This window comes from Physella acuta, unplaced genomic scaffold, assembly GCF_028476545.2.
Source record: "Physella acuta isolate Inbredline_101_S28 unplaced genomic scaffold, ASM2847654v3 ptg000549l, whole genome shotgun sequence".
NCBI classification, from domain to species: Eukaryota; Metazoa; Mollusca; class Gastropoda; family Physidae; genus Physella; species Physella acuta.
In genome coordinates, this window is record NW_026732068.1 from 396,914 (window position 1) to 422,142 (window position 25,229).

General features: G+C 33.4%; 4 long non-coding RNA genes across 5 annotated transcripts; all 4 read right to left on the minus strand.

The window, feature by feature from the left end:
* Positions 1–1,546: 1,546 nt before the first annotated feature.
* Positions 1,547–4,756, minus strand: LOC131946267 (uncharacterized). Its single transcript, XR_009387684.1, has 4 exons — positions 4,630–4,756; positions 3,360–3,455; positions 2,244–2,322; positions 1,547–1,800 (listed from the first exon to the last, which is right to left on the minus strand). It is a non-coding gene; the product is annotated as an uncharacterized LOC131946267 (long non-coding RNA).
* A 4,483-nt stretch (positions 4,757–9,239) lies between these two features.
* On the minus strand, positions 9,240–11,253 carry LOC131946259 (uncharacterized). The gene is made up of 3 exons (XR_009387676.1): positions 11,104–11,253; positions 9,666–9,729; positions 9,240–9,318 (listed from the first exon to the last, which is right to left on the minus strand). It is a non-coding gene; the product is annotated as an uncharacterized LOC131946259 (long non-coding RNA).
* Positions 11,254–14,714: 3,461 nt separating this feature from the next.
* On the minus strand, positions 14,715–18,628 carry LOC131946263 (uncharacterized). The gene is made up of 3 exons (XR_009387680.1): positions 18,449–18,628; positions 17,493–17,575; positions 14,715–14,802 (listed from the first exon to the last, which is right to left on the minus strand). It is a non-coding gene; the product is annotated as an uncharacterized LOC131946263 (long non-coding RNA).
* Positions 18,629–22,212: 3,584 nt separating this feature from the next.
* On the minus strand, positions 22,213–25,110 carry LOC131946271 (uncharacterized). Of its 2 annotated transcripts, XR_009387687.1 has the most exons (3): positions 24,951–25,110; positions 24,112–24,191; positions 22,213–22,318 (listed from the first exon to the last, which is right to left on the minus strand). It is a non-coding gene; the product is annotated as an uncharacterized LOC131946271 (long non-coding RNA). The 2 variants fall into 2 exon arrangements; XR_009387688.1 differs by lacking the exons at positions 24,112–24,191; positions 24,951–25,110 and adding an exon at positions 22,992–23,049.
* Positions 25,111–25,229: the final 119 nt, after the last annotated feature.

Sequence of the window (25,229 nt, forward strand, 5' to 3'; positions counted from 1 at the left end):
AGATTCTTTATCCTTCTTTATCCTATTCCGGTATCATATATATATATATATATATATATATCTATAATATAAGCGGGCTGAGAGTGTGTCAGTCCTTCCTTCCTTCCTTCTGTCATCGCTATAGCTTTTGGAACCATAAAAGTAAACATCGCACCATGCTGTGCTTCTCAGTGCACCGCAGTGTATTTTTATAAGTATTAGAGTAGGGTTTGTTTATATAACGACATAGAGCTATTTTATAATTGCCACTGTGTTTACTCTTTTGCATAACTTAAAAAAAATATTAAATACACGCACATTGCTAAAACATATTAAACGAATCAATGTCAAATATCATTTTCGTTTAGATTCCCAGAAAAAGTGGATACATTTCAATAACATAATAACAGTACGGTAGAAAAATCAAATTAATTTAACTCTTTTCTAATTTTGACAAAGGAGGTAATTTAAAAATACATTAAACTCACGCTAATAAAAAATGTGAATGCAAATATACGTTCGTCATAGAAGGAATTAGTGTTGCAATAATATAATTAGCAAAATGTGAATGCAAATTATTCGGATGTGTAAGAGAAAATTATTGTTAGAAAATTATAATTAGCATGGATTGATAAAAGGCAATCTTTTATTTATTTTATTCACTGAATGTAGGCCCTACTGTTTATTACTTATAATTTTTAATCAACTATTCAGCACTATTATAGACGCGTCATCACGTTCATTAGGTGCGCATTGGTTTTAGTTATGAAACTATATTGTAAATTTGTAAAATTTAAAGTACTGGAAAAAAAATGCGTGAATGGATAAAGTGAAATATTGTAGGTAAAACACGGATATTTTAAATACTGCCTATTATTTATACTGTTTACTAATTATTATTCTATCTTTCGGTTTGAGGACAAGCTAGGGGTTTTATAGGAGAGGCGTAGCGAGGGGAGGGCATATGTCCCCGGGTGCCGACCTTAGGGGGCGCCAAATTGGGTTGGAAAAAATTTGCGAGGGGGGGGGGGGTGGAAATCGAAAGTTTTAGGGGGGTGCAAATCACCGGAAAGGGCGCGATTTGGCGCTACGGACAAACTGTGAGCAATATGCCTTTATGATTGCATTTAAATTGTGTTTATGTTATGAGTGTTGTGTTTGTTTTTTCGTTTGTGTTTTTTTTTTTGCGTTCGTTTGTGTTGTGTTTAGTTTTGTTCTGTTCCCAAGTTGGTACATTTAAAAAAGATTTACCGTGGCGGAGCACGGGATGCAGCTAGTATATATATATATATATATATATATATATATATATATATATATATATATATATATATATATATATATATATATATATATATATATATATATATATATATATATATATATGAGTGAGAGAGAGGGGGGGGGGTGAGATTGTTTGTGTAGAAATATTGAGCTGGAAACATTACTTCCCCTTTGCGGCACTATTTATTCTGCACACTACTCCTGTAATCTATTGTGTTATTGGAGAACATTCAAAGTGCTGTGTACTAATAAAACAAAAATCAAGAACACAGTAAGGCAAATGTAAATGTCACACATTTTAATTTAAATCAACAACGTCACACATTTAATTCATAGTCAAAATTGTCACAAATTTTAGGTAAAAAATAATTTTAAAAATCCTTTAGAATTTATTTTAAAGAAAAAAAATCAATTTTCAAATTTGTATTTTTGATTTGTAGTCACTACCTGTTGAACAAATAGAGTCTAGGTTTTGAAAAAGTTGGATCTAGGAGTCTGTTTTATATTGGAACACATTTGGCATTACAGCTACACGGCCTGAAAGAACGAAAGTTTTTTTAAAGAATTTATGCAAGTAAATCTCAAGCTAAAATTTAAATAAGTGATTTCATTAAAAGCCAAAAATAGCTGGATCAAAACGGTGAGTTTAAATCAATTACAATATAATTAACATTGTCGTTGGAAGTGGCACTGTTACCAGGTTGTATCGAGTTCTTGGGTTTTCTCAGTAATTATGAGTACCCGGGATGAATCGGGGAGAGCAACGGCGACTGCCCGCAAACTTCGATTCCCGAGGTAACAAAATCAGAAAAATTCTACTTCACCTGCCCATATTGTCAACCAGGTTTTATTAATTTACTACATTTTAAATTATTATTTTTTTTTAAATCTGAGTTATTAATAGACTCAAACGTTATTGATGGTGGTAAAGTTTAAAATCCAACAGACAAGAGTGTCTGAACTTTGAACTTTGAACTTACACACAGCGCTCGGTGTCGGAGCATGGGTTGATCATACAAGGGTTTGGGCAGGGCATAGTGTTAAAACAGATCTCAGCAACTGAAAGAAATAAACACAGTGTTAAAACAGATCTCAGCCACTGAAAGAAATAAACACAGTGTTAAAAAGGCCGTTGAAAGATATAAACACGATGTTAAAACAGATCTCAGCAACTGAAAGAAATAAACATAGTGTTAAAACAGATCTCAGCCACTGACAGAAATAAACACAGTGTTAAAACAGCAGTTGAAAGATATGAACACGATGTTAAAACAGATCTCAGCCACTGAAAGAAATAAACATAGTGTTAAAACAGAAATTGAAAGATATAAACACGATGTTAAAACAGATCTCAGCAACTGAAAGAAATAAACATAGTGTTAAAACAGATCTCAGCCACTGAAACAATAAACAGTGTTAAAACGGCAGTTGAAAGATATAAACACGATGTTAAAACAGATCTCAGCAACTGAAAGAAATAAACATAGTGTTAAAACAGATCTCAGCCACTGAAACAATAAACAGTGTTAAAACGGCAGTTGAAAGATATAAACACGATGTTAAAACAGATCTCAGCAACTGAATGAAATAAAGACAAAAAGTTCTTAAAATACGATGCTTAATGAAAATATGATTTTAAAAATTAATCGAATCTAAAGTTTTTGAGAAACCGGAAAAAGAATAAAGTAAAGTAAAATTTCCGGTTGCCGAAAATCGTTCACAAGTTGACAGAAACCCACGTATGTAAGCAATTCAGCCCAATAACTCGTTATTGTTTTTGAAATTTAGTAAAAAAAAGTTGATTTCAATTTTTAACACAGATGCAATAGTCCCTTATTCTCCATTTACGAAAAAGTAAAAAAATAATCAATCTTTTTAAATATTAAAACAAATAAAAAATTGTATTAATAAGTTTTTTAATGCAGTGAAAATAAGAAAATAAATCAGATTTGATTTCTTATTTAAAAAAAAAAACAGCTATGGGGCTCATGCGATCTCTTACATATTTTAGTGACCGAATATTTGCCACAAACCCACAAACAAACAGACGTTGCGAACCAAGTAAAAGCCTGTAATTAAAAAAGCAAACAAATTACCTGACAGTGTCACAAGACACGTGACCAACATAAGGCCTAAAACAAGGGCAATAACCGAGGCTCTCATCGTGATGGTAGCTTCAACTTTTGTTTTACCTGTAGGGAAAAAGGAGAGGGAGGGGATAAACAATATCCAGGTGTCTTGTATAGAGTTTAAACCATTTCTACGAGTTGACCCAGGGCGTAGCATTCGCCGCTATTTAGTTGTTTTATTTTCTACTTTTCAGTAATTCATAGTGTGAATTCGACACTACCAATACAGCGACTGAAAATATTTTGCTTTAAAACACTATCAGTAGCTTGTGAAGGACGATAAACACCCCTCATCCCCCACTCCACCCCCCCCCCCCCCCGTGAAAGCAGCCTCCTCTTAGTTACCTCCCCTAAGTTTCTAATCGTTTAAAAACTAAATTACCTGCCCCTAATAGCCGTCACTAATTCGACCCGGCTCTACGATTGTAAACATTTGGCGTGAACCACAGCTCACCAGACTGGTGGGGGGTGGGAGGGATATGACTAGAGAGCGGGATAGGAACGGCTAAGCCCTTACGCGGTGGTGTCTCGCATGGTCCATACGTAGAGAATTATATATATAGATAATTCATTTAAAGTCTTTCATAAAAAAAGTCACGAGTTTAAGCGACCCGACCGCTCATACTCCCTACCCCCACCCCACCCCTATACGAAACATTAATAGCCTATATTTCCTTCTTCGGAGCAGATAGTCAACAGGGAAGATGAAGTAGAGTTCATCCTTTTCTGTAAAAGAGATTACATGAAGGGTAGTGTGTCAGTCCTAAGTCCAGGTGCGTTTACTTTCAGTAACGTTACCCTCCACTCCGTCACGTCATGCAAACCCGAATCAGGGATCTAAACTCTGAACACGCTTCCCAATATATATATATATATATATATATATATATATATATATATATATATATATATATATATATATATATATATATATATATATATATATATATATATATATACATATATATAGGCTTATATATATTTATTTATTTATGTGTATATGGCCTACGCTTTTGTTTCAAAACTTGTTATGCTAATTATAATTAACAAGTAAAAACTATACAACTTTTCAAAGCAAGAAAGTATAATTAACAAAATTATTTCAAGATTTGGATTCAATTGAAATGAACACATGCGAAAATTATGCTTTCGTGACACAATTAGTGTAGGCCTAAAACAAAGGCATCGCCAATTACTATATTTACGTTATGTATAAGCTAACATCTTCTATACTTACACTTGCACAGGAAAAAGCGTCTAATTCCAAGAGCTGTTGTAATTTTTACTTTTATCTCAACTTACTTTTGTACTTTAACTCAAATCGATGTTGTTGTTTTTCAAGCCTCGCTAGAAAATGAGATAAGCGACCATTTTTGAGCTAATTAATTAACATGAGAGTGACCAGTTAGAATGTTGTGAATGTCTCAGCTCCATTTTTAAAAAATGTCATTTTACTTACCATCCTTGGTGTTAAAGGCATAAGACAATGTGTTGATGGGTTTTATTATTTACATTTAGAAGATAGTAGTGATTTCTAATCAATATTATGAACTTTTCAATAAAACAAAGGCGAGATTATTATAATCCAGCCAGGAATTAGCTGGTAAACATCATTAGGCACAGCTGGACGCCTACCTGTGGAAGTGAAGGGCGACAACAATAAGGTAACACTTAAACACAAACACACACACACACACACACACACACACATATATATATATATATATATACTAGGCATACTGCCTAGCTTCGCTTAGGTTTTCAAAAAAGTTGGGGAATTGAATGATTAATTAATAGGTGATTGGCTGCTATCTTAAATGCTTAGGGCCTATATTTTTACAGTGGAGTATTTTAATGTCACTGAAATAATCGTTGGAATATTCGCAAACTTATTACTTGTACGGTTATTAGAACTGCAAGGGTTTTCTTAATATTATCAATCAAATATTATAATAAATTACTTTCGCAATTAATTTATACAATTACAGTTCAATGCAAAACTTAATTCGTAACAAAAAATTTATTTAAAACAATGCTATACTTTATGATTTTTGTTTTTTTCTTAAAAGAGTATACAAAATATTTAAAAATTATTACATTAAAAAGTTACCTCCCCTGTTCAAAGACCAAATGACCAAATCTTGTATAATGAGAATTTCACTCGCGGTCATTTTTAGCCCTCTAAGAAGGCTATAAGTCTGACCAACAGTTTTCCATACGGCGTAGTCAGCTTTTGAGGTGTATACAAAAAATTAGTCAGATGTAAAGACGGTAAGTGCCCTCAAATCCGTTTTGAAATCACCCTCTGTTTTTTCTATAAAATACAAAGATTATATAGGGAAATACGACTGGTCAGTTTTGACCCATTTAACGAATTTTCCCGGACATGGCGAGTTTTTTGGGACACCCCAAGGCGTTCTCCTACCACCTCACAAAATTTCAAGGGGGGTCGTCGGAGGAAATTTTTTTTCGTAATAGAGCTCATATAAAGAGAATTTCACTCGCGGTCACTTTTTAGCCCTCGTCGAGGGCTTTGAGTGAAACCGACAGTTTTCCCTAAAGGTCAAGCCATTTACCTAAGAGCATGCAAAACATTAGCCAGATGTAAAGACGGTAAGTGCCTTAAAATCCGTTTTGAAATCACCCTCTGTTTTTCCCATAAAATACAAAGATTATATAGGGAAATACGACTGGTCAGTTTTGACCCATTTAACGAATTTTCTCGGACATGGCGAGTTTTTTGGGACACCCCAAGGCGTTCTCCTAACACCTCACAAAATTTCAAGGGGGGTCGTCGGGGGAAATTTTTTTTCGTAATAGAGCTCATATAAAGAGAATTTCACTCGCGGTCACTTTTTAGCCCTCGTCGAGGGCTTTGAGTGAAACCGACAGTTTCCCCTAAAGGTCAAGCCATTTACCTTAGAGCATGCAAAAAATTAGCCAGATGTAAAGATGGTAAGTGCCCTAAAATCCGTTTTGAAATCACCCTCTGTTTTTCCCATAAAATACAAAGATTATATAGGGAAATACGACTGGTCAGTTTTGACCCATTTAACGAATTTTCCCGGACATGGCGAGTTTTTTGGGACACCCCAAGGCGTTCTCCTACCACCTCACAAAATTTGAAGGGGGGTCGTCGGAGGAAATTATTTTTTTTCGTAATAGAGCTCATATAAAGAGAATTTCACTCGCGGTCACTTTTTAGCCCTCGTCGAGGGCTTTGAGTGAAACCGACAGTTTCCCCTAAAGGTCAAGCCATTTACCTAAGAGCATGCAAGAAATTAGCCATATGTAAAGACGGTAAGTGCCCTCAAATCCGTTTTGAAATCACCCTCTGTTTTTCCCATAAAATACAAAGATTATATAGGGAAATACGACTGGTCAGTTTTGACCCATTTAACGAATTTTCCCGGACATGGCGAGTTTTTTGTGACACCCCAAGGCGTTCTCCTACCACCTCACAAAATTTCAAGGGGGGTCGTCGGAGGAAATTTTTTTTCGTAATAGAGCTCATATAAAGAGAATTTCACTCGCGGTCACTAGCAGAAACCGTTGATAATTTTAAAACTACTTTTTCGTAATCTACATACATAATTCTTAACAAAAACTTCTCTGCCGTCTTGTTCTTCTGTATTCTTGTTGCCTACACAAAAATGTCAAGGGTCCTGAGGGCAAAGTATTACTTTTGTTAAATTAAAACTCGTTTTTGCCTTCATTATGACTTAACCTTGTTTTTACTTTCTCGTATATACGTAGTATAGAGAAAGTATTGTAATCGTGCAAAAAAAAAAAAATCGAGATTTTTACAAATCTCGACGTTTTACACCTCACTGATACGGAAAAACATAATTTTGCAATCTTGTCCGTATGTCTGTGTGTGTGTGTGTCTGTCCGTGTGTGTGTCTGTCCGTGTGTAAACACGATAACTTGAGTACCGTTACAGCTAGATTGATGAAATTTCATATATAAGTATTTTATCAAAATCGTAGATCCGTATCAACTTTTGAGCGATTTCCGATAACCGGAAGTGGTACTTTTCCTACTTTGAATTTTTTTAAAGCCTATAACTTGAGTACTATTTCAGATAAATGAAATTTCACATGTAAGTAAAAGATCTAATTCTCTACCTTCTATTAAATTTTGAGTAATTTCCGTTGACAGGAAGTAGTAATTTACGCTACTTCCGATTTCTCAAAAAACTAATGTAAATTTTAAAAGTACTAATAATATTGCGCACTATTATGCGCTTTTTTATTTCGCGTTCACTTGGTGTGCAATTAATTTGTCTACGAGATTTTATTCTATTTTTAAAACTTTAAGTATTTAAAATGGATTAAAAATCATGTCTATAGCCCGAGTTCCCATCCCCTGTTATTTTATATAAAAATATTCGAGAAAGTTTAGGGGAGATCACTACCGGTTTATTTTATTTTAATAAACATTCTTCAGTATGTTTCCCTTTTAGCTTTCTCTTTTTTTCCCTTTCCCTTTCCTTTTTTTTTGTTGAAGTAATGTACAGAAACAATTCAAATCCGATAGAATTCAATAGCATAACCAGAATCAAATACGTTGCACTAGAGTTCTTAGCCACTTGATTTTAATCAGGAGCGTGAACTCTGAATAAAAAAAAACGTTTTACACCGACACACGAGAACACAGACACACACACATTTACGTAACGACGTTAAGCATGTAACATAAGGATTAGCCGAACATTGCAATACTTGAACCTAATGACCCCACGTGATTGATTTCATTGAAGAAATTTGCAATTTTCGTAACCCGACAGTGTTTGTGTGGAACAAAAGGGGGGGGGGGGGGGTCTGGCCTTTCAGTTGATTGTTCTATATTTTTTTTTTGGTGAGAGACCGGGGAGGTTATATATATATATATATATATATATATATATATATATATATATATATATATATATATATATATATATATATGTATATATATATATATATATATATATATATATATATATATATATATATATATATATATATATATATATATATAATCCCATGATGATACAATATACATTAACGAACATTAATGATTAGAACAGTCGGCTAGGTCGTGAGGCTAGGGCAGATGGCTAGTACATGTGGCTAGAAAATAGAACTAGATCATGTTCCCAACACGTCTACACCAGCAATTACCATCCGAGGTTTTAGTCAGGAGTGTTCATCCAACTGTGGGTCGTTCCACCAAGGTGTTGCACAGCGGTGCGTCAGAGATAATGATGTTGCTCATCGGTGCGTAAGAGATAATGATGTTGCTCATCGGTGCGTAAGAGATAATGATGTTGCACAGACCAGCAACAAGGGTTAGATGAAATAGTTGACGGCAACATCTGTTGTTTTTCTGACAACTCGACATGATTGGCAAGGCCGACTTTATTGAGATACGCAGGGATTAATAATCACAAGTGACTTGGAAAAGCAATATATATATATATATATATATATATATATATATATATATATATATATTATATATATATATATATATATATATATATATATATATATATATATATATATATATATATATATATATATATATATATATATATATATATATATATATATATATATATATATATATATATATATATATATATATATATATATATATATATATATATATATATATATATATATATATATATATATATATATATATATATATATATATATATATATATATATATATATATATATATATATATATATATATATATATATATATATATATATATATATATATATATATATATGATAGAGAGAGACAGTAACTTAGACTAATTAAAGTTTAAAAATCAACGAACAGTGAATTAAAAAAAAGTATTTTTATTTCATTTGCAGTTGAAAGGGAGATAATTTTGTATGATACAGTTGGGTCTCAGAATTGGCGCTCTCTGTGGAAAAATGAGTTAAAACCATAGTTAACAAGAGACATTAATTAATAACCAATGTTGGGTTTTAGTTTCATACTTAAAAATGTTGCATTGAATGATCAACCTGAATTACTGCTATTTTCTTATTATTTACGAAAATGAACTCGATTAAATAGCGCAAACTTTACAAGTTATTTCTGCCCGGAGATCCTGTAAGATTCACTAAACCACTTTACTTTATTAAAGGAATATAACTTTTACTTCCCCCTTACGTAATGTGGCCGCTGTTTCAAAGAGCTCCACTGAAGACATTTGGACTATAATTTTAATGTATTTTTACGATTAGTGACACACAACACTTGTCTTACCATTATTAACATGGGCATGGCGCGGTCACACAAATACACCCAATGCCACCAAGGAGGGGATTAGCTGGAGAAATATTAAATTAGCCATGTTGAAATGATAAATGATTAGTTAACTATAAAGATTTATTACAGAAGTGATATGAGGGTAATTTATCTTACACAAAATATCTCAATATAAAGTACATCATAGAAGATCTCAGAGACAAAATATCTCATGAAAAAATCTCATAGACAAAATTATTTCATGACAAAAGATAGTCATCATCTTTTCCCATTCGTGCCCAAGACACATGGGTCAGATGAAGTAGAGTTCATCTGTTTTAGGGACCTCGGCATATGAAAGGATAGCGAGGTCAACAATATGCCCAGCCGCCTTTGTTTTCCTTAACGTGAGTTGGGTACCCATCAGAGCTGGGTGGACTCTTGGACGGTCTACTGACGTGAACCCGGATTCGGGTTAGCTGTCGAGCAGTCTAGCACTCTACCGCTAGGACACGACAAAAGCTATTAAGGACATCATATCATTAGCTAAGATTATTATTATAACATTTACTTAATTATAAGAAGCTACACCTCTAGTACTTAAGAAACGCTTGTAATATTACATCTATTACATGTAAATATTTTAAATAGAATTTATTATTATCTTGTCACATGCACCGAATCTTTAAAAAAAAATATTTTTTAAAAAATAACTTTAAAAATGAGCCTGTTATGACGTAGTGGTGCAGATGTAACTCTGGTAATGTTACAGATCGTGGCCAATACAAAACCACGACTTTTAACGCCAAAGTATTTAATCTTGGACCAGTAAAGCTGGTAGTCTCCAAACATACAAGAGTTACCCGTAGGGCTGGTCCAGTCTCTTACACTTAACACATGAAATGTACGTATTTTAAATGTGAATGTTATATAAGCTCTGTGAAGAAGATTTGCTGATGGAAAACATACACCTGAACAGATGTTTTAATACTAAAAGCTGAAGTTATAAAAACCTACTGTTGAAGAACTGTTTGACTTGAAGTTATAAAAAAATGAAAACTTAACAGCTTCTTTTTTTCGAGACAATTTTTTTCACAATACAAAGAAAAAATCAAAAATTTAAATACAAATAATATGAGTATCATTTGAACAGAGCATCTAAACCGATGCATGGTGTATATAAAATTATGTAGCACATTACTTATAAACTTTTGTAGCACATTAATTACAAACTTTTGTAGTACATTACTTATAAACGTTTGTAGTACATTACTTATAAACTTTTGTAGTACATTACTTATAAACTTTTGTAGTACATTACTTATAAACGTTTGTAGTACATTACTTATAAACTTTTGTAGTACATTACTTATAAACTTTTGTACTACATTACTTATAACCTTGTGTAGTACATTACTTATAAACTTTTGTAGCACATTACTTATGGACAACTCACCGGTGGCGGCTACGATGAAGTAGCATACGGTGGCGACAACAACAACGGCGGTGATAATGGCCTTCATCTTTCGGTTACAAATTTGATGGTTTTAGCCTTCAATTAGATTTCGACCTTCTTATACTGTTGCCAGTTTATTTTTTTTTAAAGGATTGACATGGGAAAATCTACACCTGTTTTTTTTAACTGCCACACTTTTCTTATCTGCTTGTTGTGGTGTGTTAATTGCCGGTATTTAAACTGACCTGGTTTTTAACTAATATCACGGCCATTTGAGTGAAAATCGTGACAGTTTTGAAATAGAAAAAACTGCAATTGACATATGTTTGTTGTATCGATCTTATTTTAGTTTACACCACCAGGCACTACATATTTCATGTGAAAATTTATTTTGAAAATGTTTTTTATTTTAATTTCAAGTCACGTTAACTTGGCATTTGTTTGATGATATTAAAATTTTAAACAAAAACTTGTAAAATATATATATTCCCATTCCGGTGTCATCCTGTCCATTTCCTGATATCGTCTCGATGTCATTATTGATCCAGGGGGAAATAATCCCGTACGCTTCCTCATAGTTTATAAATAGTCCAGGTAATATTTAAAAAAAAGGTTTGAAATATATACATTACAGAGCAATTTTCGCACCATCTCAGTTGTACACAGAGTGTGCTAAGTTTATACTATTACATTAGATGTTGCTGTATCAGTTTGGTGTCTACCTGGTGGCTCCACTGTTGTTTTTAACTTTGTCGTCAAACAAGTAGATCGATTGTTTCATCGATTTGTTACCGTACGAGTAGATATATTGGTATATTGATCAGGGGAAGCTACTCTATTAGACTCTATGGTGTGGTATTAACACTCGAGTTGTCACACAATTGCAGGCTATTTGATTATAGGACTATCTACTATCTAATATTTTTTGTATTGTTATAAATGCAAAACCAATACACTTGACCGTAACTTACACTTCCTTGATGAGAAGCATTGGTATGAGATGTAATCTGCATAATGTTTATGTTTTTTTTTTTATTATTCATCATAATTGTACAAGACGTCTTTTGTTGGTTTTATTTTTGATCATTTGGTTTTTATTTGTTCTTGTAAATACACAATTTATTTTTGAAATTATTTAGTCTAAGCCTTCATGAAACATTATTTTTTTACTGTCGACTAATTACAATTACAATACGTGTACATTTGACTGTTGTCGCCAGGCATAGAGAATTGATGATCTTTAAATGTAAAAAAATCTACTTCAAATTAGCTTAGGTTTTTATAAGGGTTGCAGTACTTTATATTTTGTAAAAAAATATAGATCTAGTTCAAAATTTTAATGAACTACTTCACTGTAAGGTAGAAGTCAGCCAGACAAACGAAGCAGGTTGGACCGTTGAACTCATTAATTAAACAAACGGTCGGTAACACCTGTGATTAGATTAGATAATTAGTAGACGGTTATTGGCGTAAGCTGCTGAAATTAACTTTTTGAAACAGTGGATTAAAAAATAAAATTATGATAGATAATTTTGTATTTCCTTGGTGTGTTTGTTATCAATCAGAATATAGATGTTTGTCTATTTTTAGACGGAGATTGTTTGGCTGTTATTTTATGTACTATAAAATTAACATGAGCATGACGTTGTGGCTCAGCTAGACTGCTAACCAGTAAGTCTCGAGTTCGAATCCGGGTTCAAGTCATTAGAATCTCCCTGATTCCACCCAGCTCTGATGGGTACCCAACTCAATTTAGGGAAAGTAAAGGCGGCTTGGCACAGTGCTGACAATATTATCCCTTCATATGCCGAAGTCTCAGAAACAGGTGAACTCTACTTCACTTGCCCCATGGGCCATCAAGTTTGAAAGATTACTTTACATTGTGTGACTGAAACGGACAGCTTGATATTTTGCAGAAGTGTCTTTCTTTTTTTTTTAACTGAATACCTATCTTCGATTTTAGCTGATATGTATTTGGTATTAACTGCAATGTCTTTGGGTTTATCAGGTCTGTCTTAGTTTTTAACAACACTGTTCTGTGTTTACATTTATGTCTAGGATTTCTGTAGGCGTGTTTTTGTACTTTCTTTCTTGTTTTATGTGCCAGCTGTTTTATTCCTTCTTTGTTAGGTCGGGGTAAAACAGGAATGAGAAACCATGTTTATACGGATACATTTACGTTAAAATCTTAAATAAATTACAGATACTGTTAGGTTTTTCATTAGTTAGACAACGCCAACAGTGTTAAGAAAACGACATGTACCCAGTTGCATTTTTATTTTGATTTAAACAGGTGTGTACCTGTTGTTGTACTGAACGACCTTGGTTAAACACACCAGCCCTCAGTAAAGTGACGGCTGATGTGTACAACGCGACAACAACAGGATATACGTGTACACATTCGTACAGAAAACGGTTGAACCGTGTGTACGAGCTTTTGATGTGTACTGGAGTACACAGAGAAAGGGTTAATTTTAATTAGTGTGAAAATTGGTGGTTGCCATCGGCGTTTTCAAATCGTGTTTCAATTATTTTTTTTTCAGATTGAATGTTTGAAAGATGAGGCATTGAAAGGGTATGAACAACGCGGCATAGCGACCAATTTTGACGCCCTGGACGAACTATCAATTTTGCGATCCCCCTTTAGCAGTCGATATTGAAAACTTCGATTGTGTGAAATTTTGTGGGTAATTTTGTAATATTTCAATGCAGGTTAAAATGAGCTGTTAAACTTTTGTTCAGTCGCGTTTCGCGACCTCTCAATGTCAGCGCCCCACCCGCCTTCTCCTAGCTACGCCTCTGATGTAGTAGCTTAGCAACGTATTCTTGACAACACAATCCAATGTTTGGTTCTTGTTTCACTTATTTACACCGACTGCTGCGCCTTTCAGTACACATGGCAAGAGATATACGAGTACTGCCAAGATAACTGCATTATGTTCAAATGTTGATTGGTGTTCAGTCAGTGGCATAGCTACCGTAAAGCTAGCGTAATCAAGGCGTAGGGTCCCAAGGCAAATAGGGGGCCCTGTTTCGAAAGTTTGAGGGGGGGGGGTGCAAATCTAAAGTCTGAGGGGGGGTGCAAATCGAAAGTTTGAGGGGGGGGGGTGCAGATCGAAAGTTTGTCCCCGGTCGCCGGAAGGGTCGCTACGCCTCTGAGGGGCCCACTAACACTTTTTGCATAGGGGCCCAAAAATCCTAGCTACGCCACTGTGTTCAGTAACTATTTCTACTGTTGAACATTTGTGTTCGAATGTATAAACAACTCAAAAGACTACGACAATGTTGGCATCGTACTAAAACAAAAGAATCGCTTTTTATTAAAACGTGTTTTGCAAACACGCTATTAGTAGATAAGTGTATGTTCTAAAGAGATAGGCCTACCTTAATTTTTTTTTTTTAAATGTAGCCTTAGCGATCTTCGTTCTCTTCTTATGAATAATCAGTGGGGTGCTGAAGCTCATAATACTCAAATCTCATGCCTTATATAAGCTCACCACTCATCAATTACATTCAGAGTTTTTGAGTATCTTTGGGAATTATGTAGGAGGTGATAAACTAACCCTATGACAAATTAATAAGTCAGCAACAACGCAGAGGCTTAGCTATTTTGTTTTGTTTAACATTCACATGAAAACACTACATCTTAAGTTGACATGTTATGTTAGTTGTTCTGACATTACTTCCGTTCCATCATACCTGTAGATAAAGCATATATATATATATATATATATATATATATATATATATATATATAAATATATATATATATATATATATATATATATATATATATATATATATATATATATATATATATATATATATATATATATATATATATATATATATATATATATATATATATATATATATATATATATATATATATATATATATATATATATATATATATATATATATATATATATAGGTAGCTCCTAGAACAAACGCCTTATTTAACAAACATTCAGTGACGCACAAAAAATTTGAAAAGCAGTAGAAACTATGTCGTGGTTGTTAATGAAGTTTTCTACCACTTTTCTGATGTTTGTGATAATTAATAAAGTATCTTCTATCTATATATATAATTCTCTTCTGGGAGTCGCTAGAAAACAAGCTGCAAACGCGCCTAGAAAACAAGCTGTAAACGCGCTCCCTACCTCCCCACCCCTACAAGGTTTTAGTGAGCTGTGTTCACTCTAAATGTATACAAGCAGAGCCAACGATTTTAAACGTAGGGGGGGGGGGGGGGGGGAGGGGAGGGGGAGGGGGAAGGAAAGGGGGGGGGGGGGTTATGGTCCTTAACGAGCTACTTATAGTGTTTTAAAGAAATATTTTCAGTGGCAGCGTTGGTACTGTCGAATTCACAAATTTTGAATTACTGAAAAGTAGAAAAAAAAAACTAAATAGCGGCGTATGTTATGCCGCGGGCCGGCTCGTATATATAATTCTCTTCTGGGATCAGTTAGAAAACAAGCTGCAAGCGCCTCCTTGCAGTCCCCTCTCTTTCTCTCTATCACTATCACTGCCACCCCAACCCACCCCAACATTGTCTGGTGAGCGGTGTTCACTCTAAATTTTTACAAAGCTAAATGTTTACAAATCGTAGAGCCGTACAGCCGGGTTTCTATTATGGGCAGATAATTTAGTTCGATTTTAAACTTACAGGAGGTAACTAAGAAATAACTAAGAGGAGGCTGCTTTCACGGGGGGGGGGGGGTGTAGTATCGGGGTTAGGGGAAAGGGGGGGGGTTAGTGTTTTAAAGCAAATATTTTCAGTGGCAGCATTGGTACTGTCGAATTTACAAATTATGAATTACTGAAAAGTAGAAAATAAAACAACTAAATAGCGGCGTATGATACGCTGCGGGTCGGCTCGTTATGGATAGTCAACATCAGTCAACAAGGTGCTTGGATTGGCTGTTTTTATACCCGCCCAGTTCTCCCTCCCTCCCCCCCCCCCCGTTCTCCCTCCCTCCCCCCCCCCCCCCATTCCACTAAAAACAAAGTAGATTTACCCAGGCTGAAAATTGCACCCGTGAAATCGAACGTAATTGTAGTGTTACATTTTTAAAATGCATATCTATGTGTTTATTTTTCAATTGTACATCAATATATTTCCATTCTTTGTTATTTCTAATTATTGTTACATCAAGTGGTAAATAAACTGTAATATTACCGAGTAGCCTATACGTTTTATCATGTATTTAACCTCAGTGTGGTACAATAGACCGGTTATCTGAAGACAAGACAAACGACCGAATACAGAGCTATTCTCACCCCGTATTTTGTGTTGTCCCAGTCAGTCTACATGTCAACAATAAAAACCATTTACCTTTGATTTCCTCCTACTTGAACACAACTAACAACATAAGTTAGTGATACAAACAAATAAAACCATTTACCTTTGATTTCCTCCTACTTGAACACAACTAACAACATAAGTTAGTGATACAAACAAACTAAAAACATTTACCTTTGATTTCCTCCTACTTGAACACAACTAACAACATAAGTTAGTGATACAAACAATATAAACCATTTACCTTTGATTTCCTCCTACTTGAACACAACTAACAACATAAGTTAGTGATACAAACAATAAAAACCATTTACCTTTGATTTCCTCCTACTTGAACACAACTAACAACATAAGTTAGTGATACAAACAAATAAAACCATTTACCTTTGATTTCCTCCTACTTGAACACAACTAACAACATAAGTTAGTGATACAAACAATATAAACCATTTACCTTTGATTTCCTCCTACTTGAACACAACTAACAACATAAGTTAGTGATTCAAACAATAAAAACCATTTACCTTTGATTTTCTCCTACTTGAACACAACTAACAACATAAGTTAGTGATACAAACAATAAAAACCATTTACCTTTGATTTCCTCCTACTTGAACACAACTAACAACATAAGTTAGTGATACAAACAATAAAAACCATTTACCTTTGATTTCCTCCTACTTGAACACAACTAACAACATAAGTTAGTGATACAAACAATAAAAACCATTTACCTTTGATTTCCTCCTACTTGAACACAACTAACAACATAAGTTAGTGATTCAAACAATAAAAACCATTTACCTTTGATTTCCTCCTACTTGAACACAACTAACAACATAAGTTAGTGATACAAACAAATAAAACCATTTACCTTTGATTTCCTCCTACTTGAACACAACTAACAACATAAGTTAGTGATACAAACAATAAAAACCATTTACCTTTGATTTTCTCCTACTTGAACACAACTAACAACATGGGTTGGTGATACAAACAATAAAAACAATTTACCTTTGATTTCCTCCTACTTGAACACAACTAACAACATAAGTTAGTGATTCAAACAATAAAAACCATTTACCTTTGATTTCCTCCTACTTGAACACAACTAACAACATGGGTCAACGATACAAATAATTGTACATATGCCTACTATGGGATTGGCTGTTGAGAGGAAAAAAATGTAAATAATAGTTAATGACATCAATTTTAAATAAGATAAAGCACAAACTCGGTCAGTCTCCATTAAGTGGATATATATATATATATATATATATAGATATATATATATATATATATATATATATATATATATATACATATATGTATATATATATATATATATATATATATATATATATATATATATATATATATATATATATATATATATATATATATATATATATAAAACATGAGTTCCCGAAGATTCTATAGAAAAAAATTGTTGGCATTTGAATGCCATTTAAATACAATGAATTTATGACACAAGTAAAAAATAAAATATCATTAACTGCATTGAATTTCAGACATAACTTTAATGATCTTGATACGAAAATGTTGAGATGTCAGTTGTTTGTTTCAAAGTCGTTTGTGATTTGCTAACATCGTAACAAAGTTATATGTCATTCTTTAAAGCCCGTAAAACAAAGTGATTTTCTATTTGTTAAGATCAAAGGGAAAGCCTTGAATGATTCATGAAAACGTGTAATTATTTGTCGTTTTAAAAAAATGAAAATTGTAACAAAGCATTTGGGAATATTTTTTTTTTAAATTGGAGAATGTTTGCGATGTGAAAATATCAAAAATATGTGTATGACTTGTATGACTTCCACAATTTGTGACAATTAATTTTTACGACATCGAAAATGTGTGACATTTCATGTGAATGACTTCCAAAATCTGTGACATGTAATTTTTATGATTTCCAAAATTTGTGACATTTCACGAATATGACTTCTAAAATTTTTGACGTTTAATTTTCATGACATCTAAAATGTGTGACATTTCTCGTGCATGACTTCCAAAATGACTCACCACTCACGGCAACAAAGAAGTAGCAGATTGTGGCTACAGCTACAGCAGCGGTGATAATGGCTTTCATCCTGTCGGTTTTAATGTCTTAATAAATTCAACAATTGCAGCTACGATCTGAAGCGTTTTATAACTGTTCAGGTTTTCTAAAGTCGTGACTCTTTCTTTTAAATGAAGATCTTTATTTTAATCTATACATGCGCTAATTTTCTTAACAGTTTTTTTTTCTAATGTGAAGGCTGGAGTTTGATAGGCTACACCGAAAAACACAATTTCTCTAATTAGGAAATCATAACGATCCAACGACCTATTTTTTATGACTAGTGGTGTATGTTGACTGAGGCGAAAGTATTGACATTTAACTTTGAGGTGTTTAACTAAACGGCAAGAGGAAAAAAGAAAAACGACAAAACAAACAAACAAACAAAAAAGATGCAAGCGTCAGGACGATTACAAACAAACGTAAATGACTATTGGCTATATAGTTAGTTTAACTGATTAATTGGAAAACTCTAAATGCAAAGGACTAAATGTAACCTAGTTTGATTACATTTGAAAATGTAGACAATTTTTTTAAAAATCAGTTTGATTAAAGGATAGACAAACATTCTTTCACAAAATAGGTCATTGTCTTTCATTTTAAATAATTGCCCAACTTATACATACACACACACACAAAAAGAAAATCAAATACACATATTAGCATACTTTTTTAAAAATTTAAGGTTTTATTTTACTAGTGGGCGTTTTAAAACAACAAGCGTCTCCTTTACACAAAAAAAATTTTTTTTTTAGTTGTAGTTAGGTAGTATTCTCACGGCAAACTACAGGTAATGAGTATGGGTTCCATGACAAATGATCTCAGGGCAAATGATCTCAGACAAAATAACTCAGACAAAATATCTCACGGACAAATTATCTGAGGACAAATGATCTCAGGACAAATGATCTCACGGACAAAAGATACCAGAACAAAATATATCAGGACAAATTATATCATCGACAAATGCGTGTGTGAGTGGCTTTAAGCATGAGAGCGAGTGTGTAGGCTTGTACATGTGTATCTGGGTGTATGTATGTGTGCGTGCGTTCGTATGTTTATGTGTGTGTTTACTTACAAGCATAACTAAGTTTTCGCACACGGTCGTACATTATTACACATGTTTAAACACAATTGAGGCCTGCAGTGTTCACCAACATATTAGGAAAAATAGAACGGATGAATTTTGTCAATGAGAAAAATAACAATTACTCAGGGTTATTTATGTTGGGATTGCTAATGAGATGTTTTATCGTAATGATGGGACGGCGTGGCGTAGCGGTGGAGCAAAAGACACGAGAAGTCTCGAGTTCGAATCCGGGTTCAAGTCAGTAGAACTTGCCTGAGTCCACTCGGCTTGGATGGGTACCTGACTCGCGCTAAAGAAAGTAAAGGCTGGGTATAATGTGGATCACACTATGTCTTTATATGCCGAGGTCACAGAAACTGGTGAACTCTACTTTTACTTTGTTCGTCTCACACACCCACACACACACATCCACACACATCCACACACATCCACACACGCACACACACACACACCCAAACTCACCCACCTACACATACACCCATATCCGCATCCATACGCACACGCAAACGCACGCACACACACACATATAAAATAAATACAAAACCCATACACTTGACCATAACTTCTTTGACGAGAAGCATTGGCGACGTAACATGCATTATGTTAATGTGTCTTTTAATTATTCATCCTTATTGTAAAAGACGTTTTTTGTTGGTTTTATTTTTGTTCAATTTTTTTTTGTTCTTGTAAATATAATTTTTAAAATATTATTTAGTGTAAGCCTCCATGAACCATTTATGGTTTTACTGTCGATTAATTAAAATTATAATAAGTGTACAATTGACAGTTGTTTCAATGTAAAAAAAATATATTTCAAATTAGCTTAGGTTTTTATAATTGATGGCGTACTCTATATTTCGTGAAAATATAGTTCGAAAATTTTAAGTTGATACTTCACTGTTAGGTAGGTGGGATTGTTTGGCTGTTATTTTATGTTATATACATTTAATAGTGACTGATATGGACGTTGTGGCTTAGCCAGACTGTTAACCCGAAAGTCTCGAGTACGAATCCGGGTTCAAGTCCTTGATTCCACTCAGCTCTGATGGGTACCTAACTCACGTTAGGGAAAGTAAAGGCGGCTGGGCATAATGCTAACCACACTATCCCTTCATATACCGAAGTCACAGAAACAGGTGAACTCTACTTCACTTGCCCCAATGGACCTTCAAGTTCGAAAGGGTACTTTGCTTTGTGTGACTGAATCGGACAGCTTGATATTTTGCAGAAGTGTCTTTCTTTTTTTTAATTGAATACCTATCTTCGATTTTAGCTGATATGTTTTTGGTATTAACTGAAATGTCTTTGGGTTTAGCAGGCCTGTCTTAGTTTTGAACAACACTGTTCTGGGTTTACATCCATGTCTAGGATTTCTGTAGACGTATGTTTGTACTTTCTTTCTTGTTCCATGTGCCAGCTGTTTGATTCTTTCTTTATTAGGTCCGGGTAAAAAAAGGAACGAGAAGCCATGTTAGGTTGACCCTTGTGTTTAGACGGATACAGTTACGTTTAAATCTTGAATAAATTACATGCACTGTCAGGATTTTCATTAGTTAGACAACGTCAACAGTGTTAAGAAAACGACATGTATCCTGTTGCATTTTTATTTTTATTTAAACAGGTGTGTACCTGTTGTTGCACTGAACGACCTTGGTTGTACACCCCAGCCCTCGGTAAAGTGACGGCTGATGTGTGCAACGCGACAACAGGATATACGTGTACACATTCGTACAGAAAACGGTTGAACCGTGTGTAAGAGGTTTTGATGTGTACTGGAGTACATAGAGAGAGGTTAAGTTTAATGAACGCAAAACTGTTTTTGTTGTCATTGGTGTATTCTTATCGTGTTTCAATTTGTGTTTTGATCAGATTAAATGTTTGAAAGATGAGGCATTGAAAGGGTATGAACAACGCGGCATAGCGACCAATTTTGACGCCCGAGACGAACTATCAATTTTGCTATCCCCATTAGCAGTCGATATTGAAAACTTCGATTGTGTGTAATTTTGTAATTTTGCAATGCAGGTCAAAATGAGCTTTTAAATTATTGTTCCGACGCGTTTGGCGACCTCCCAATGTCGGCACCCCACCCGTCTTCTCATAGCTACGCCTCTGATGTAATAGCTTTACAACGTATTCTTGACAACACAATCCATGTTTGGTTCTTGTTTCACTTATTTACACTCACTACTGCGTATTTCAGTACACATGGTAAGAGATGTACGAGTACTGTCAAGAGAACTGTTGGTGTGCATTATGTTCAAATGTTGATTGGTGTTCAGTAACTATTTTTTTACTGCGGAACATTTGTTTTCGAATGTTTAAACAACTCAAAAGTCTTAGAAAATGCTGGCATCGTAATAAAACAAACCAATCGTTTTGTTTTATTAAAACGTGTTTTGCATCCACGCTATTAGTAGATAAGTGTATGCTGTAAACAGGTAAGCCTAACTTAATTATTTTTTTTATGTAGGCTTAGCGATCTTCGTTCTCTTCTTATGAATAATCAGTGGGATACTGAAGCTTATAATACTCAAATCTCAAGCCTTATATAAGCTCACCACTAAACAATTATGGGAATTATGTAGGAGGTGTTAAACTAATCACATGACAAATTAATAAGTCAGCAACAACGTACAGGCTTAGCTATTTTGTTTTGTTTAACATTCACGTGAAAACACTACATCTTGAGTTGACATGTTATGTTAGTTGATATGACAACATTACTTCCGTTCCATCATACCTGTAGATAAAGGTAAAGCATATATATATATATATATATATATATGTATATATATATATATATATATATATATATATATATATATATATATATATATATATATATTGGTAGCTCCTAGAACAAACGCCTTATTTAACAAACATTCAGTGACGCACAAAAAATTAGAAAAGCAGTAGAAACTATGTCGTGGTTGTTAATGAAGTTTTCTACCACTTTTCTGATGTTTGTGATAATTAATAAAGTATTATGGATAGTCAACATCAGTCAACAAGGTGCTTGGATCGGCTGTTTTTATACCCGTCCAGTTCTCCCTCCCCCCCCCCCCCCCCATTCCACTAAAAACAAAGTAGATTTACCCAGGCTGAAAATTGCACCCGTGAAATCGAACGTAATTGTAGTGTTACATTTTTAAAATGCATATCTATGTGTTGATTTTTCAATTGTACATCAATATCTTCCCATTCTTTGTTATTTCAAATTATTGTTACATCAAGTGGTAAATAAACTGTAATATTACCGAGTAGCCTATACGTTTTATCATGTATTTAACCTCAGTGTGGTACAATAGACCGGTTATCTGAAGACAAGACAAACGACCGAATACAGAGCTATTCTCACCCCGTATTTTGTGTTGTCCCAGTCAGTCTACATGTCAACAATAAAAACCATTTACCTTTGATTTCCTCCTACTTGAACACAACTAACAACATAAGTTAGTGATACAAACAATAAAAACCATTTACCTTTGATTTCCTCCTACTTGAACACAACTAACAACATAAGTTAGTGATACAAACAATAAAAACCATTTACCTTTGATTTTCTCCTACTTGAACACAACTAACAACATAAGTTAGTGATACAAACAAACTAAAAACATTTACCTTTGATTTCCTCCTACTTGAACACAACTAACAACATAAGTTAGTGATACAAACAAACTAAAAACATTTACCTTTGATTTCCTCCTACTTGAACACAACTAACAACATAAGTTAGTGATACAAACAATATAAACCATTTACCTTTGATTTCCTCCTACTTGAACACAACTAACAACATAAGTTAGTGATACAAACAATATAAACCATTTACCTTTGATTTCCTCCTACTTGACACAACTAACAACATAAGTTAGTGATACAAACAATAAAAACCATTTACCTTTGATTTCCTCCTACTTGAACACAACTAACAACATAAGTTAGTGATACAAACAATAAAAACCATTTACCTTTGATTTCCTCCTACTTGAACACAACTAACAACATAAGTTAGTGATACAAACAATAAAAACCATTTACCTTTGATTTCCTCCTACTTGAACACAACTAACAACATAAGTTAGTGATACAAACAATATAAACCATTTACCTTTGATTTCCTCCTACTTGAACACAACAAACAACATAAGTTAGTGATACAAACAATATAAACCATTTACCTTTGATTTCCTCCTACTTGAACACAACTAACAACATAAGTTAGTGATACAAACAATAAAAACCATTTACCTTTGATTTCCTCCTACTTGAACACAACTAACAACATAAGTTAGTGATACAAACAATAAAAACCATTTACCTTTGATTTCCTCCTACTTGACACAACTAACAACATAAGTTAGTGATACAAACAATAAAAACCATTTACCTTTGATTTCCTCCTACTTGAACACAACTAACAACATAAGTTAGTGATACAAACAATAAAAACCATTTACCTTTGATTTCCTCCTACTTGAACACAACTAACAACATAAGTTAGTGATACAAACAATAAAAACCATTTACCTTTGATTTCCTCCTACTTGAACACAACTAACAACATGGGTTGGTGATACAAACAATATTACATAAGCCTATGGGATTGGCTGTTAGGAGGAACAAAATGTAAAGAACAGTTAATGACATCAATTTTTAAAATAGATAAAGAACAAACTAGGACAGTGTCCATTTAGGGGATGACAGTGTAATCATATTGTAGCAAGGGATAATTGAGTATTTCTTTTATTGTCACGTATATATATATATATATATATATATATATATATATATATATATATATATATATATATATATATTTAAACATGAGTTCCCAAAGATTCTATGTAAACAATTGTTGGCATTTGAATGCCATAGAAATACAATAAATTTATGATAAAACAAAAAACAAAATATCATTAAACTGCATTGAATTTGAGACATAACTATTAGTTTAATGATCTTGATTTGAAACTGTTGAGATGTCAGTTGTTTCTTAATATTATTTCAAAGTCGTTTGTGATTTGCTAACATCTTAACAAAGTTATATGTCATTCTTTAAAGCCTGTAAAACAAAGTGATTTTCTATTTGTTAAGATTAAAGGGAAAGCCTTGAATGATTCATGAAAATGTATACATATTCATTGTTGAAAAATAAAAAAAAATTAACAAAGTTTTTGTGAAATTTATTTTAAAAATTGGAAAATGTTTGTGATGTGAAAATGTGTAATGTCAAAACTATGTGTATGACTTGTATGCCTTACAAAATTTGTGACATTTAATTTTTATGACATCTAAAATGTGTGACATTTAATTTGTATTACTTCTCCATGTGTGATATTTCACGTATGACTTCCAAAATGACTTACCACTCGCGGCAACAAAGAAGTAGCAGATAGTGGCTACAACAACAACAGCGGTGATGATGGCTTTCATCTTGTCGGTTTTAATGTCTTAATAGAGTCAACAATTGCAGCTACGATCTGAAGCGTTTTATAACTGTTCAGGTTTTCTAAAGTCGTGACTCTTTCTTTTAAATGAAGATTTTTATTTTAATCTATACATGCGCTAATTTTCTTAACAGTTTTTTTTTTCTAATGTGAAGGCTGGAGTTTGATAGGCTACACCGAAAAACATAATTTCTCTAA